The sequence below is a fragment of the Mytilus trossulus genome, unplaced genomic scaffold, assembly GCF_036588685.1.
Source record: "Mytilus trossulus isolate FHL-02 unplaced genomic scaffold, PNRI_Mtr1.1.1.hap1 h1tg000398l__unscaffolded, whole genome shotgun sequence".
Taxonomy (NCBI): Eukaryota; Metazoa; Mollusca; class Bivalvia; order Mytilida; family Mytilidae; genus Mytilus; species Mytilus trossulus.
In genome coordinates this window covers 843277-860635 of record NW_026963347.1, presented here as the reverse complement: position 1 = coordinate 860635, position 17359 = coordinate 843277, and the positions used below count along the sequence as shown (strand labels likewise).

At 33.4% G+C, this 17359-nt stretch overlaps 1 long non-coding RNA gene across 1 annotated transcript; it reads right to left on the bottom strand.

Moving 5' to 3' along the window:
• Positions 1 to 15589: 15589 nt before the first annotated feature.
• LOC134702129 (uncharacterized) lies at positions 15590 to 17104 on the bottom strand. Its single transcript, XR_010104333.1, has 3 exons — positions 16803 to 17104; positions 16583 to 16660; positions 15590 to 16018 (listed from the first exon to the last, which is right to left on the bottom strand). It is a non-coding gene; the product is annotated as an uncharacterized LOC134702129 (long non-coding RNA).
• Positions 17105 to 17359: the final 255 nt, after the last annotated feature.

Genomic DNA, 17359 nt, shown 5'->3' with positions numbered 1-17359 from the left:
GATTACCGAAAGCATGTGTGGTTAATATGAAAAGTACGTTAAGCCACACCTTTGAATCCCTATAGTGGCCAATCTCTTTCATCAGTACACCTCCAAATATAGATCAATTAAGATGGCTTCTATTAATATTAGTCAAAAAGAACACGAACATAAAGTGTATAGAGCTTGTATGGTAACCTTCTTCCATTAAAACAGGTTAAATTTAAAGTAGGGGACGGACACAGTTTTAAAACTTTAAAGAAAAGCATGGTTAAAAAAGTGGACCGAGAAAAGTCTTAACTGTGTACCACGTGTTAAACAATTAAGCCCAAATGTATCGCATTAAGACTTTTACTGACGAAGAAGTACAGGGTTCCTTTTATGAACCTTAACTTAAAAAGACGGTTCAGGATTTGAACCGCTTCAGAAAGGTCTTGCGAAAAAGAAACAGGTGTGGGGTGAAAGAGGTCTTTGTTCGATTGAAAAGGTAACCTTAGTCCTTAAACTCTTGATTCAAACAATCAGATATGCAGTACCAACCCTTTAATTTTAGCAAGTATAGTCTTTGACAATTTGCCCAAGATTATAAAGGACACTTTCGTTATACGAGTATTGTGGTGAAGGCTTACACATCTGGGCTACGTCTTTACCAAATAATAAACCACTAACGGCTTTTAATCTCCCACCAGCATGTTTCAATAGAATACACATGATAAGACTCTCTAGATCTTCCTTGTTTTGCTCATAAATTTCTATTGACAAGGAAAGTTTCAAGAGTTCATCAATGTTTTATGTGTCGAGTTTTTAATCTGATTTACCTCGAGTTCTTTGTGTAGAGTGGTCTTAAACTCATCTACATTTTTCTCCAGTTCTTTAATGGTTGTATCATATCCTTTCTCTAGTCGTTTTATATCCGTCTTCATCTGGTTACACGCGGATTGTAATTGTAATTCTAATTGTTTCGTATAGTATTTCAATTGACGCATGACTCATCGTTTTGTTGCAGCATCCGTATTATTATTCGGTGATTTAATGTTAGTGATACGATTGTCGTTCATGTTTAATTACTCATATTTATTTCTCCGTTTCCATAAAATCCAAATTTGACTGTCATGGAAACGCAACTTCATCAAGGTTTACCTTCAGACAACAATTGTGACACATACAAACATGCTCTTATCTGAAGTTCATCGGTGATGTAGTAGATCTTTAGTTTCAAGTAATTTACCATTACGTAAAGGGGGGGGGGGGGGGGGGGGGGTGGAAGTCCGTAAGAATCAAAATACACTTTGCTGGTTGTCGTCTTAAACTAACACGTCCAATGGGTTCCAGATCCCATAATGAAAGGATTAAAAGGTTTTGAAAAAAGGGTAACCTGCATTAATACACCTCGAAAATAGAATATCTGAAGAGTTTTAACTGTTTTTTCCAACTTTCCGTTTGACAGGGGCTTGTTGGAAAGTAGAATGTTGTGTACACGTATCATTTATTTTAATCTCCGTTTGATAGGAGCTTGTTGGGAAGTAGAATGTTGTGTACACGTATCACTTATTTTAAGTTTTCGGGCCTCCAAACGGGCGCGAAGTTGCAATAGTCTTTTAATAATATCCATATTCTGTTTACATATGACAAATATTGTCGTTCTTCATATAATGAATTTTAAAGAGGTTTAATGAATCCAGGCATTGGTACTTATATTACCACACGTCCTCATAGTATTTTTTTTAAATTTTGTAATGTCTATGAGTCAAGACACTGATTCCATCTTTTAAAATTTTACGTTTGTCATATTGTGTTAATTTCTCCAGACACCACGTTGTGAAGGTTATTGCGAATGACGTTTATTTTTCTATGACATCTTTACTGGGTCATCAAACACGTCTTGTAATCGTTAAATGTAATGTTCTGTCAATTGACTTGTTTCTTCGTTCCTTTAGCTTTCCTGGTGTGTTGACCATCACCCATTCGATATTATCACATCTTGTAAGAAGCCCTACAAACTTAAACATCATTTGACCACCACATGTATACCAACCATTTTTTTTGTTGACGTTGGTCGGAATTCAAAAACGGGTTGTCCATACAATAGTTTGATGTGTCAAACTTGTTTTGAATGTGAGACATGTCTTTGTAAAAGTCGTCGGTTTGAATTTAATAGGCTTAACTATCGGTGTCGGTAAACAGTAGTAGAACTTTGTTTCCGTTGGGCTTACGCACAAAGTCCAAATGAATGTCGTACATTTAAAATCTTTGAAATTTCTAAGATGCATGCTCCCACAGACTTGTCAAGCTTAAGTTTGGTTTTCTTTATGTTAACTACTACCATGGACTCGTTATACAACATAAATTGGTCACAGTTGGGTTTAGCTATTAGTTTCCACGATTGCCTATCAGTAGTCATTAATATTATATTCATTCGTTAACGTATGTTTCCATGGTATTTTCAAACATTGAGTTGTTCATCAGTTTAAAAGACTACTTTTCAGACACGATGCTGGAAATGATTCTAAGGTTAGTGTTCAGTTCAATGAAAATTTTAAGCCAAATTGATTGATAAAATTTTGACACACGATGCACTTTGGTTAATACCAACCCGTGGGAACAACACTGTTTCAAATTTCTATGATGAAAAACATACTTTACACGTTTGTTTTAATCTAAATTACCAACTTATGAACCTTATTCATTTCTATGTTTTCATGTAAAAATGATTAGTCGTTATGGCTATTGTATTGTCTGCTGGGTAATTCAAATCACACTCAATTATGTTCCCAATAGTTATCAAAAGTACCAGGATACCTCATCCTCATATTTCCACATGTCACGGTCTTCAAGGGCGTCCACGGATTCAAAACCCCAGTTGGTTACGAACATGACGAACACATACAAATTGTTAGTACCTAAGTATTCCAAGAAAGTCGTTGATTGTGAAGGGTCGTAGTCACTCATGTATTTGTTGTTGGCCACCCAATGGCGATGGCTTATTTGAGCACCCCCTTTTCGTGTTGCTTATTCAAACAGAGGTAACATGTCTGGATCGTGTAACAATTCTAATCTAACTTTCCTTATTTTTAACGCACATCGTAAGCTAGCCCTGTTGACGTGTTATAATGAAATGCGTCATGCCCGTAGTATTTTAAACAATAGGCAATAAAGTTTTTAAAAGATATCTTCCAATTGCACAACGTTTCCTTTCAATTACAAGTCGTGGTAGTCTTGACAATTTGTAATGTTTGACAGTTAAATGTAGTAAACACATGTTGTATATGAGCATAGTCAACTTCACTAATGTGTTTATTGTTAAGTCGGTCAGCAGATAGTAGTTGTGTTTTCGTCATGTTGTTATGACCCTTCATGAAATCATAAGATAAACATTTTTTTTATCATTAATTCATAATGCTACCCATATCACGACTTTCATACCTTTATTGGTTCAACTTTAAATTCTTAGCTAAATATATAAGGTGTCGAACGAATTTAACATAAACCTACAGAAATCGATGAAAAGCATTTCTTACCCATCCACTTTCTTAGAAAAAAATATGTTCTCTTCATCAGTGTTGGAAATGCAATTTACTTCACCATCGGTAAATCCCAACGCCTTTACGAACAAGTGGGAGTCCTACCCTGTTAAGTTATGAAACACAATGGGACCAAAGGTAGATAGTTGACAGTTTAATTACATTGTTTTATGTGCTGCACAACGATACCTACCTGTCAAGTGGCCGTGTTCACGCACTTTGCTTCCCCTAATTCATCATCGCACGTGTGACAATGTTAACTTGCTGTAAAACATTGGGGATCTACTTCAGTCAGTACCAGGTCTTTTTATCCATGTACATGTCTGTCATGTTGTAAGATTGTAAGATATTGTAAAGGTGTCTTCTTCTGGAATCTCTCTTTTCACTTTATTCCTCTTATCACAATACACTACATGTTCGTCTAAAAAGTTCTCACTTCAACAGTGGTTCATACATCTTCGACAATAACACTTTACCATTGTGGGATGACACTTGGGAACTTAAGAAATGTGATAATCTTTTTATCCAATAGTATTGATGTTTAGTAGCATTGGTTGAATACAACATGTTTGTGTGAGTCCTATCCTTTCTGATGTTCTTTGAATTCTTAACGGGTTTCACTTCAAATTTTCTTAAGAGTTGTTGTTTATTTCAACACCATACCCAAACACATAAAGTATACAAGGTAGTATTTAGCCTTTCAAATTTGGTCAATATCTTTCAACGACAATAACTAACCCCTCCCTCCTTTTTGTTCAACTCGTTTTCCTATATTTTGTATTGACTCACTCGGTGTGTACTTTTCTGATCCACCTCTTCATTATGTGATTTTGAGAACACAGCTCACGAAAATAATAGTCTTCTTTTGTGCTAGTTTTTCTGAAAGGCGTAGGTAAGACTTACACTTCAGGGATACAATTTATCCATATGAAGGTGTACTTCTACAATATAACTAACGTTCACTCACTTCCATCACGCATGCAAGTTGCTATGCTTTCTTTTGCCTTTTCTATCATTACTGTTAGTTCAGTGTCTTAGTTGGTCGATTCATGAGTAATACTAACTTGAGTTGACCTAAAAAGTGGAATCACTGTCACCTGTTGCAGGGTTTGTTTTTAACAACTGTACTAGAAGCACTTATTGTAGCTTCGATGCCTACTTTAATTGTTGTGCGTCTGAAATTTTACTAACCAAATGTAGGTAAAGCACTTCGACTTGCCTTTAAAATGAATTAACAAATGGTTCAATGATCACTGTAGTTCTTTTCTACCATCTTTCACCTTAATAACAGGTTTCCTAGCTATGTCTTGTTGGAGTCGGTTTTCCTTGACCTAGATCTATAAGGTATACACCGTTTCTTTGCTCTTAGTATTAATTCATTTTTAGTAAACACTTCTGTACGGGGTAACACTTGATGCGTGTTGTCTTCAATAAGCTTTACCAACACGTCTTTTGGATTTATACTATATCCTTTTAACCCAAAATCCTTTGCCATTCGAAGTAATTGGTTTACCGTTATTTGTAAATAACCCGTTTGTTTTGTCTTTATAAAGCTAGCACCACCACTTTATTAAGTATAGTACGTATATTAAACGTCCATCTAGACGGACCCGGCAAGTCTTTGTTTGTTAATGCCATTGATTATTTAATACCTTACACACACATGTCTTTTATGATTATTTTTTTTTCAATTTTACACCCCTAACCACTACTTGTAATTTTTTTTAAATCTAATGATTACTAGATGTGAAAAGGAAAACAAGGACACGTACTACCACGCGGTTTTCTGTCCAATGTTCTCGTTTCGTAATTTAACCCACTACAAGCCCACACCTTACTTGTTACCCACTTCCTTGACTTCAAGATTAGTAACTATCACAAAATATTCCATCCACACTTGTAGTCTATATAATTTGGTTCACTTGGCAGGTCCCTCCATCTTTTGTGTCAAAGGTATTCAGATCAATGAAATGAAATTGATTATAAGGTGCCATCGTAATCTCAATACTTTTAAAAATATTTCTATATTTGTTTTATATTTTTTTTCGATATTTGAAAAACACCACCCCGTACTCCTATTCAAATTCTAACCCTAACACCCCTTACCCTTACACACCTTACCCTAAAAAGTTAAACACCTTACTCCTATTCAACAGTTTTAAATCAGACTACTTTAACTTTTACACCACTACTTTACCTGCATAATGTTACGTCATTACTTTTACTTACTAATATGACGCCACTTTCTTTTTCACTGTCACCTTCCTTCTTTCACGTTCACTGTTAGTTACTAAATTTGAAAGTGTGGCCGCACTCTCTATTCTACACCACTGGTATTAACCCAGGCTATTCGCTACTTTTTTTTATATAATCCTGAGCCATCTGGCTATTACAGCGGTTCCGAAGTTCATATAACGTATTTTACTTACAAACCACATATTCGGTACTTCTTAGCATATCCTTACGGCAAAGTTCCGAGCTTCAATATTTTTCTGGGATCATGGCAATTCTGACCACTATTGGGGTTTAAGGTTGTGCCTTAACAGACTTTTCATAATAATCATGTCAGAAAATAAGCGAAATACAAACATTACGCTATGATAACGTTATACCCATAACGCTATAGTGAGTGAAGTTATTGTATTATTCATTAGCTATCACGACGATTAAACGTATATAGAAAACACAACGCATTTATTGATATTCTTTTACATTTATGGTGCCGTGACTGACGGGAAATTTGTTCAACAATGGAAACGAAGTTAAAGGCAATACGTGTTGGCAACAGAGCTTCAGCGACGAAGCTTTGGATCAAATTAGAGGAGCTTAAGGAGAATCCTGAAAACGTGAAAATGGAGGAATTCAAGGCCATAGAGTATGCCGTAACCCAGAAAAAGAAGATTATTCATGATTTAAACGAGAAGATGAAGAAGTCCTACACGAGGATCACATTGAACAAGAATTTGTTTAATTCATACAGTAAACTAAGGCAAATACGAAAACTTAAGCAAACAATCAAATCCTCCAACAATACTTCTAATTTAAAAGAAAAGTCAACAATGAACGCTAACGCTGAATGCTATATACCTACATCAAACGCTATTAATACAATCACATCAGCCGTTTACACGCTAAACACTAGAGAACCAATTCCATCAGAGGAAAATCCTACCGGAAATCAATCACGCAACTTTACTGGTCCGCCGCCGCCTAACCATATCAGGATTTGCAATTACGCACGCCAATTATGAGACAGTCGTTTGATTGCTTAGAGACAGATTTTGAAACCCACACAAAAATTTTAATATTTACATGAAATCACTCATGAACTTACCCGCACCGAAAAATGATGGATTTAGCTTGAGGTCTTACGGAGACAAACTTGAATCATGTGTGCGAGGATTAGAGGCACTTTGTTAAACACCTGAGATGTCTGATACGCTTTTGGTAACTGAAGTTTTGGACAAGTTACAATTGAAATAAGAAAATCTATTGCAAGAGAACACGGGAGTTATAATTTAATATTGAAAAATCTACGAAAATCAATAACTAAAGATATTGAAATACTTGAAGCTGGCGAAGGAGTCATGGATTCAGAACAATTGTACGCCACTGCATTTTTTTATGGGTACGCAATCACATTCATACAAGAGCAAATTCACAGACACACGTAAGATGGTAAATACACATACATGTATTTTTTGTTTAGGTGGGCACTATCCGACGGAGTGCCCTAAAATAACAGACGCAAACAACGTAGTTGAAACACCAAACGAGACTAGAGTAATAATGTATTCTTCACAACAGAGTCACGACATTCTCCTCAAAACAGTAACTGCACCAGTTGTAAATAATGAACAAGAAGAAGAATGTAACATCTTATTTGACGAGGGAGCACAGCGTTCTTTTATAACTCAGAAATTAACTGAAAAAGTAAGCATTCACCCGTCTGTGTAAGGAGATTTATCCCAGAAGGTTCGCAACTAAGACACTGCAACAATACAGTTACAGACCGACCTAGGAGAACAAGTCCATATCGACACACTCATGCATTTTTCCAGAGATTGTCGTTCCGTTTCAAAACAAGATTTCATAGACTACAAGGAACTTGCCACATTTGAGAGGACTTAAACTTAAGAACAGAACGTTTCGAAATTGACCTACTCATAGGAGCCGACTACTACTGGTAAATTATCGAGGACAGAGTTAAAAGAGGAAAAGGATCCCCCGCTGCACAGTCAAAGATCGGATATTTGTTATCAGGACCAATCAATAGAAACACCAACCATCCGTCAACACCTACAGCTCTGGTAAACGTCATTGAAGACCAAACACAGCTATTGACAACAAAAAAGGAAAGACCACGGCAAAATTGCTATGGAAAAAGGACCATCCAGTTGATATACCTTCAGGTACGACAGTTGCCAAAAGAAGACGCATCGCAATGGCTCGTACAAAGTAGATCTCACATGAACCCATTTGAGGAAAATTTCCAATGAATAAACTTGCTACCTAGACCGTCCGAACGAACAAACCCTCAACTGGTAGAGCCAAGAAGCCACATAGATACAGGAAAGGAACTTGCAACGCATAAAGAAAATTACTGCTTAGTGAAGCTACCGTATGTGGCAGAAGAAATATCCATGAATGGACTATGGGATTAACTTTAGTTGTGATCATTTAAGGTTAAGGAACTAGATTGTTTAATTTAAGATGGACATTAATTTAAAATTTCTTTTATCTACAATCTATATTGTGACCTTACATTTTCTTATAATTCTTTCGTTACATATATTTTAGTTTTCTCGGGCCCCAGAATGTCGAAAAATACGCAAAGTAAAAACATTATGCTATGGTAACGTTGTAACTGTAACGCTATAATGAGTGACGCTACTGTATTATTCGTTATCTTTCACGACAATCAAACGTAAATAGAAAAAACAACGCATTTATCATTGTTTATTGAGATTCTTCAACAATCATCAATTCGGAACTCCTAACAATATCGTAACGGCAAAGTTTCGAACCGTACCTAGCTCATTTTAAAACGGTTGACCCAAGCAATTATGTGCACAAAAATCCTACAAAATATTAAATCGGTATCTCAAAAACTGCTATGGAGATAGTCAGGAAAACCATGACCTCTTCATATAGTGATTTTAAGATGATAACACAATATTGACTGCTGTACCCCTATTTTGACATTTTTACTCTTTGAGTATGTTTGTTTTGTTCATACATCGTTGACAATGTAATGGAATTTGATGCGACTGTCATACAAGTGAGAGGTTTAGCTAGCTATAAAACCAGGTTCAATCCACCATTTTCTACATAAGAAAATGCCTGTACCAAGTCAGGAATATGACAGTTGTTACCCATTCGTTTGATGTGTTTGGACTTTTGATTTTGCCTTTTGATTTTGGATTTTCCTTTTTGAATTTTCCGCGGAGTTCGGTATTTTTGTGTTTTTACTTTTTTCATGCAGCTAGTACCAAAAAATGACTAAGGCAAAATGCCTAACATGTTGACAATATTTGAAAAAAAAATATTATGCTGTGAACATGCACACCTTTATTATGTGCACAAATAACCTACAAACTTTTAAAGCTGTAGCTCAAAAACTATAGGAGAAAGCCAGCCAAATCAGGATCCCTTTATGCAGCTATTACCAAAACATGACTAAGTCCAAATACCAGGCATTTTTAGAATATTTGAAATAAAACAAAATTCTGTGGACATGCAAACCTCTGTTAAATGTACAAACAATATTCAAAATTTTAATACTGTAGACCAAAAACAGTTGGAAGAGATGGCCGGACAAACCGTCATTTCTTTATGAAGCTAGCTCAGAACAACAAAATGACTAAGTCCAAATGCCTAAAATTTTAAGAATATTTGAAAATAAAAAAATAAAAATCCTGTAGACATGCACATCTCTATTATGTGTAGAAAATCCTACATCATATTAAAGCTGAAGCTCAAAAACTGTAGGAGGAGAAAAACATGTATGTATATACGGATTGACGAACGCACGTACGGGCGGACGGAAAGGGATATGGTTAATATGCCTCCTCCATCCGGTGATTTGTCGCGGGGGCATACGTATCAATGTAAAACAAGAAAAATGGTTTATTGAAAACGACATATTAAGTTACTAACTGTCGTTCTAATGAACACTGTCAATCAGAAAGAAAAATAATACAATACCCCATCTATGGAGAATGGGCATATCAACGTTATCTTAATATGGGTAGAATACAGGAGCATGAACTTCTTTGTTAATATCAAAAGCAGTCATCAAATATCTTAAATTGGAGTGGCTGTTCATTTAACATTTCATCAGGTTAAAAAAAAATCTTCGCAGAAATTGTATTAAAAAAAATAGATTAGTTGGTTGCTACTTTTCTCCAAAAATAAATAAATAACCCTCGATAATTATCAGCTGTTATCTGTTGTGAATATCGGGTGCTATCATTTTGTTTTGTCACAGTTATAAAGTGTAACAGGCGATAACCAACGTTTATGCTTTGTAGAGGTAAGACATTTTATTTAATTTTGGGTTCTTAAAATTATTGTTCGTAATCAAATACTGTTTGTTAATACGAATTTAAGACCCAAAAACAAGTTGTCTTGCCCTTGTTAACTTATAGGATCACCCAAGTAACCAAACAGTGTAGATATTTTACCAATATATATGTGTGTGGATCTCTTCGTATGGAAAACTAGTGCATCCTGTCAACACCCTAGAGTTGGTTACCCAGATGTTACAAGATACTTATAAATCTACCTACTCGATTCTTTATCCTTACATCTTTACAATCCGAAGTTTAACTAGAAAGACTTTGCAATGTGTTCTTTATTATACTAAGAATATACATGCATATACACAAGCTTGATTTTGATATATCAACAGAAACAAATTAAAAACCTCTTAAAGATATATGTTCAAGTATTAGATCAGTTTTAAATAAATTGTTTAGAATTTTGTGGTGGTTATAATTTAATGTGTACGTGAAACGGTATGATATCAGATACATGAGGGCACATTAATCTAAATGGCTGGTCGATAGAACAAGATCATTCTGGTTGTACAATTAATAAAAAAGCAAATACATTGATGTCTCATATGAATGTTAAGGGTTTATAAGCGAGGAACGGTATCATTGAATTTTAACTTAATATTGAACGAAACATAAACTTTTTACATTTGTGCGTCCGTAGCACTTTTCTGGATTAATTTTCTAACTGAACTTTTAAACTCAAACATTTGAAACCAAAACATGTATAAATACCTTAATAACATGAAGAGATTTCTCACCAAATGGGATATACAATTATAGCCAAAGGTCAAATTGAGAAATTTGTTCAAGTGTTAAATATACCTTCTCGGCATCTTCAAAATTTTAAACACATTGAGGGTTTGGCATGTATTTGGAAACACATTATCGGTTATATATGCATGCAGACAATAAATAGAGAATAAATACGTGAATTAGAATTGCATGGCAGCATTTGTTACTCGCAGACAGGTATTAAATTGAGAAACGTTTTGCAATCGGATCATGAAATGGATTATCAATCTATAACTGTTGAAAAAATAGCAATGAGAAAAGATTTTTGTCTGAAATTTGCTAGAAGCGAATATACATTTACATATTATTTTTTTGATACATTATTAGTACATTTAATATTTTCTATTCTCTGGAAACCGGTAACTTCAAATAAAAAACAAACACAACCAAACAGTATTGAATAGATGTATACAATTTAACATCCAACAACATCGAAAAACTTCAAACCGAAAAAATAAAATGAAAACTGTTTTTTTTTTTCATAATTGCTATAACATGTATACTTATGACAATTTAAACATATAACTGTTGATAACAATGTTCGACTGAGATTATGTGAGATAACTAGGCCTTTAAATAAATACACAATGTGTCAACAAGATATGTTGATGGACTTTACCAATCTATTTTTAAAAATATGTTACATGTATGTCTGATTAAACAATCGTCTTTACGTCTATCTTCATTGTATACCGTTATATTCTTCAACTACGTAATTTATTTGGCCTTTTTAACATTTTTGGATTCGAGCGTCACTGATGAGTCTTTTGTAGACGAAACGCGCGTCTGGCGTATTTACTAAATTTAGTCCTGGTATCTATGATGAGTTTATTTATATCTACAAAAGAACGAATGAATATAGATATATTCCTCTTTTCCATTCTTAATTCAGCTATTATTGATAAAAGTTATCATGTAATTAAATGTTAATTTGAGTAAAACACGACGGAAATATTTACTAAACTGTACGCGTTCATATGAAAACATTTTTATTTAATATTTTTTTATTTGAAATTTGAGGTTTGCATTTTTTAAATGTAAGAACATTGTGTATACACGTCTCAACATAAGTGTACCAACCACTTCATCTGTTAGCAGTTTACTATTGTTTGATATTTTTCCCCCTAAAATGAAAATTCTTTTCTATCTCAGGCATAGATTACCTTATCTGTATTTGGCAAAACTTTTAGGAATTTTGATCCTCAATGCTTTTCAACTTCGTACTTAATTCGACCTTTTTAACTTTTTTGGATTCTAGCGTCACTGATGAGTCTATTGTGGACGAAACGCGCGTCTGTCGTATATATAAAATTTAGTCCTGGTATCTATGATGAGTTTATTCAATAATGTTGACAAACAAGTTTGCTTTTTTCTGGTTTGACAGAATGCTGATACGAAACATAACAATAATACATCTACTATATTTTTTAATGCAATAAAAGGTAATCAGACCGCTTTTAGAATGGGGTCAAGAAAGATCGTTCAGCAAATATGTCGCCTTAATTTGAAACATAAATAATTCAAAATATGCATATTTTCCCCCATTATTGATAATTATTAAGCCACTTTTTGATATAAAAAGTAAAAATAACAAAAATATCGAACTCCATGAAAATTCAAAACGAAAAGTCCCTTATCCAATTGAAAATTTTATTTCTCAAACACATCAAACGAGTGGAAAACAACTGTCATATTCCTGACTTGGTACAGGTATTTCCTTATGTAAAAAATGGTGGATTAAACCTGGTTTTATAGCTAGCTAACCCCTCAATTGTATAACAGTCGTATAAGATTCCATTATATTGACAACAATGTGTGAACAAAACAAACAGACATAATGGATAAAAATGTCAAAAATAGGGGTACAGCAGCTCACATTGTTTTATTATCTTAACAACTATAACACAAACAAATAGGTCAACAGACAAAACCAATATAGCATTTTGACAAAGCACATATTAAGCAAAAATGAAAGACAAGAATACAAAAACCGACGATAGCACAATAACACAATATCGGGATGTATAAGTACCGAGTAGCGCCAAGATGATGTAACCAAATTGAACTAAACAGTACAGGTTAATAATTTACAAACTTTTTTAAGACGAATAAAAGAGCACTATAGCACGTAATTATGATGATAGACAACGTCAGTACCTAGAATCTCAACCTCAAGACCATCTTGTATTATTTGTGAAGTTAATTCAAAATATTTATCAACAAGGCATATTCCGATGAATTTTTTTTTAGATAAGGACGAGCAGTTATTTGACATAACTCTGGTTTCAAAATTCTGTTCAGACACTAGTGACGTTTCATAAAGTCTAATTAGTATCAGCTACAAGCTCTTGAATATCGAATGAGTTGGACACTTTATATCCCATAAATTACTTATTTTAATGCTTTAATCGAGTAGGTGTTAAGGTAAACACCTTAATGTATTTCATCTGATTATCAGTTGTTTCTTTTTTTCAATAGTGTTTATTCTGATTATTTGTTGTTAGCTCTATTGGGGTATCGTAAGATGTTGATTATGTATTCAGCATGTGATATTGAACAGTTATTGCGGTTTTGAAACTCATCCTTTTTTTAATGAATATTAAAAGTAATTGTTATATCTCCAAACACTTTTCGTTACTCCTTCGTAACACTTACACAAACCGACAATTTGTTCTTCGAAATTTCTCCGTATATCCTCAGGATATTAAGAATCATTTTGACTGAAATAATTCGGACACACCATAAACAAATTATTTTCCTTATTAAAAGCAGTGAAATGTAATTGTAACTTATAAACCATAAGTTTTTTTTATTTGAAGTCCTATGTCTAACATCAAAAATAGGTTCAAGGTCACAGGTCAAATTTCGTTTTCTTAATTTTGCCGTATTGCTACATCTAATAAATCATTAAATAAAGGCAACAGTAGTATACCGCTGTTCAAAACTCATAAATCCATGGACAAAAAACAAAATCGGGGCAACAAACCAAAACCGAGGGAAACGCATTAAATATAAGAGGAGAACAACGACACAACACCGAAACGCAACAGCACACAGAAACGGACCAAGCAACAGACAATACACCACGAGAATAACAAATATAACATCAAAACCAAATACATGAATATGGGATAGACAAGTACCGTGCCACGTCTTATTTCAAAAATAAGAGAAAACAGAAACGACTCAACGTTAAAATGCAACACACACACAGAAACGAACAATATTATAACAATGGCCATCTTCCTGACTTGGTACAGGACACTTTTAAAGGGAAATCAAAGTGGTGGGTTAAACCTGGTTTTAAGGCATGCCAAACCTCGCACTTTAATGGCACAGTTAAATATAACATAAAAAATTGTAGTATTTACCTTTATTTCAACCAAAGAAATACTTTGCATGTGTAAAGTTTAATCCTTTCCAGTGATACAGTTAAACATGTCAACAAGGATTTTTCCGAGTTTTTAGCTGCGATATGTCATTACTGCAATACATTTAGGTTTCTTCCCTAAAAAGTTTGAAATACGCTGTATGTTGATATAACTTATAAACCATACAAGATACCATGAAATTAAGGTCAAAGTCAAAGGTTGATTTGGCGTTTTAGACTTTGACCTTTGCTATACATTCATACTAGTACATGATAAAACCATATAGAGTATTTTGCATAACGTTAATATTCATATGTCCTTGAAGAAAGATTTATTTAAAGAAACATTACTAGCACAACATTTATAAACATGCTCAAACAATTGAGTAGTATATTTTTTAAATGTAAACACGAAAATCCTTGTAATAGAGTCTGGATTTTCTGTAAACATTGTGGTTTGATTTTTCACGAAATCCCTATTTTCTGTTATCTGTAGTTAAAGGATGAAATAATGTAATAACTACTTTGAACGACTCTCCTCTTCGGTGTATGTCAAAATTGCATGTCTCTTTTATGCAGTATTTTTGTTCTTTTGATATTATTGCAATTGATGTTTTCCTAACACTAAGACCTGAAGAAAGGGGCCATAACCTTTCAGCTTTTTAATACATTCTGAGCTATTTTAGTGTATATTTTACAGTATGAAAATGAAAGACCTCTCAATTTTTTCGCGAACAATTGACATTTTTAATCATTATGATTTTTATAAATACTATAAAGCCATTGTTTTGATTGTGACAATGTAAAACATTTAATGTCCATCAAAACAAAAACAAAAATACGGAATAACGATGAAATTCAATGTATATCTCGCCGCTATAAACAGAATGATAACATGTTTATATATGGGTATCTAAAATGATATATACAAATTCATATAGGTGTAATACCACCATTGATTTTCCCCTATTAGTCTTTGTTAAATTGGTACTTTTAAAAAAATTGTAGTATTTACCTTTATTTCAACCAAAGAAATACTTTGCATGTGTAAAGTTTAATCCTTTCCAGTGATACAGTGAAAATTTCACACAACATTTCATTGCATATAAGAAAATAATCATCACCGGAAGTAAACAACCCAATTTTTACACTGTTATTTTACTGGTTACCTGCTTTGGTAGCTGTGTAACCTTAACGTTCCAAAATATTTTATAAGACCATTAGATAAAAAAAGAATGATGCTTTCAGACATCCAACATACATATTTACGACTCAGAAAAATTTAAGTGCATTGAAATGCAGGGTTAATTTTCTACAACTGACAAATTCAAGGGAATATTGTTTTAGGCCTACTTTTGTATGCAACCGGATGTGACGTACAATGATTTGGTGGTATTACACCTAAAGAACACCTAAATGTCAAATAAACTTAATGTAATTGTTTTCCCTCCAATTGCAAGTTATTTCAAGCATAACTGTCAAGTTTTGTCTCAGTCAGAGCTATAGTTTCAGAGAAAATCACTATAATGTAAGGCCATATCCTAAGACAATTTCAGTCTAATTTCTTCGAAAAATCCTAATTTCAGTGTATCATTATAAAATGCAGTGTTGGCTAATATCTGATCAAAAACTCATAATCTATGCATTCAAAAAATTAAATAGAATAAAAAAGACAACTTTTAGATGATAAACAATTTTAATGCACCTTTTAGAGTTCATTTGAAGGTCTGTTTTGGTCTGTTTTGGTCCATTATTCCTCCTTCCTTCCATTTTCATCAAAATTTGATATCTTTTGTCTAAAAAATAAAACAAATGTGATTATTTCCCCACAAAAATGAAATAACTGTTATGTTAAATCAATAATTAAAGTGTTTTAGCTGAAAGAACTGTCTCTATAAATGTTAAGTCTACACCAAAGTTTCTAGAAGCCCTTATGTGTAACTCGAGTTTTTAGTCTGTTCGCCTAGTGGGACAAATAACTGTTCCCTTTCAGTCAATCATTTATTGTTACTGGTATCAAAGTCTTTTTATTTACTCATAACAGTATATTTCTAATAGATTTACACAAAGAGTCCACTTTCTTGTATTTTACATTAGAAAATGGGGAGAAAGAGTAATAAAAAATACCTCAAAATGTTTTTAAAAAGGGTTATGTCCCTTGGAATGCTGGTACAACAAATAATTGGTAAGAATTATAAAGTTTAAGTATGTGAGACTGGATTCTGATGTGTATAAATCCAGGACAAATAAGTGTTTAGATGATTTATTGTCTGTGCAAAATGTAGACGGCACAATGGCAAATTGTGAATTTTTGCGGCCAAAAAAAAACCAAAAAAAACATGATGATAGTTGATACTTACTTTAATGCTGAAGTGTCATCTGCAGACCTATTCACATATAAGATTTTTCAACAGAATGCTCTTCAGAACATGTGAACACTGAAATAAAAAATTCACATGTTGTATGAACAAAACTGTTAGGGTAATTTAAAATTTAACACAGTAAACTAATTACAACTTTGTCTGTCCACCCATTTGACTTAGAAAACACCCGTAAACCCCCATTTCAAGGCAATTTTACCTCAAACGTGCTTTCTGTGTCTCAATCCATTCCGAATAGTCCATGTTTACAATGTATGAACTGGTTTATTAATAACTTTTAAAAATGAAAGTACAATAAGGTCACGAGTGCACATGTAGTTTCCCTAAATAGGTGTAATACCACCATTGATTTTTCCCTATTAGTCTTTGTTAAATTGGTACTTTAAAAAAAATTGTACAGTTTTTACCTTTATTTTAACCAAGGAAATACTTTGCATGTGTAAAGTTTAATCCTTTCCAGTGTTACAGTGAAAATTTCACACAACATTTCATTGCATATAAGAAAATAATCATCACCGGAAGTAAACAACCCAATTTTTACACTGGTATTTTACTGGTTACCTGCTTTGGTAGCTATGTAAACTTAACGTTCCAAAATATTTTATAAGACCATTAAATAAAAAAAGAATGATGCTTTCAGACATCCAACAAACATATTTACGACTCAGAAAAATTTAAGTGCATTGAAATGCAGGGTTAATTTTCTACAACTGACAAATTCAAGGGAATATTTTTTTAGGCCTACTTTTGCATGCA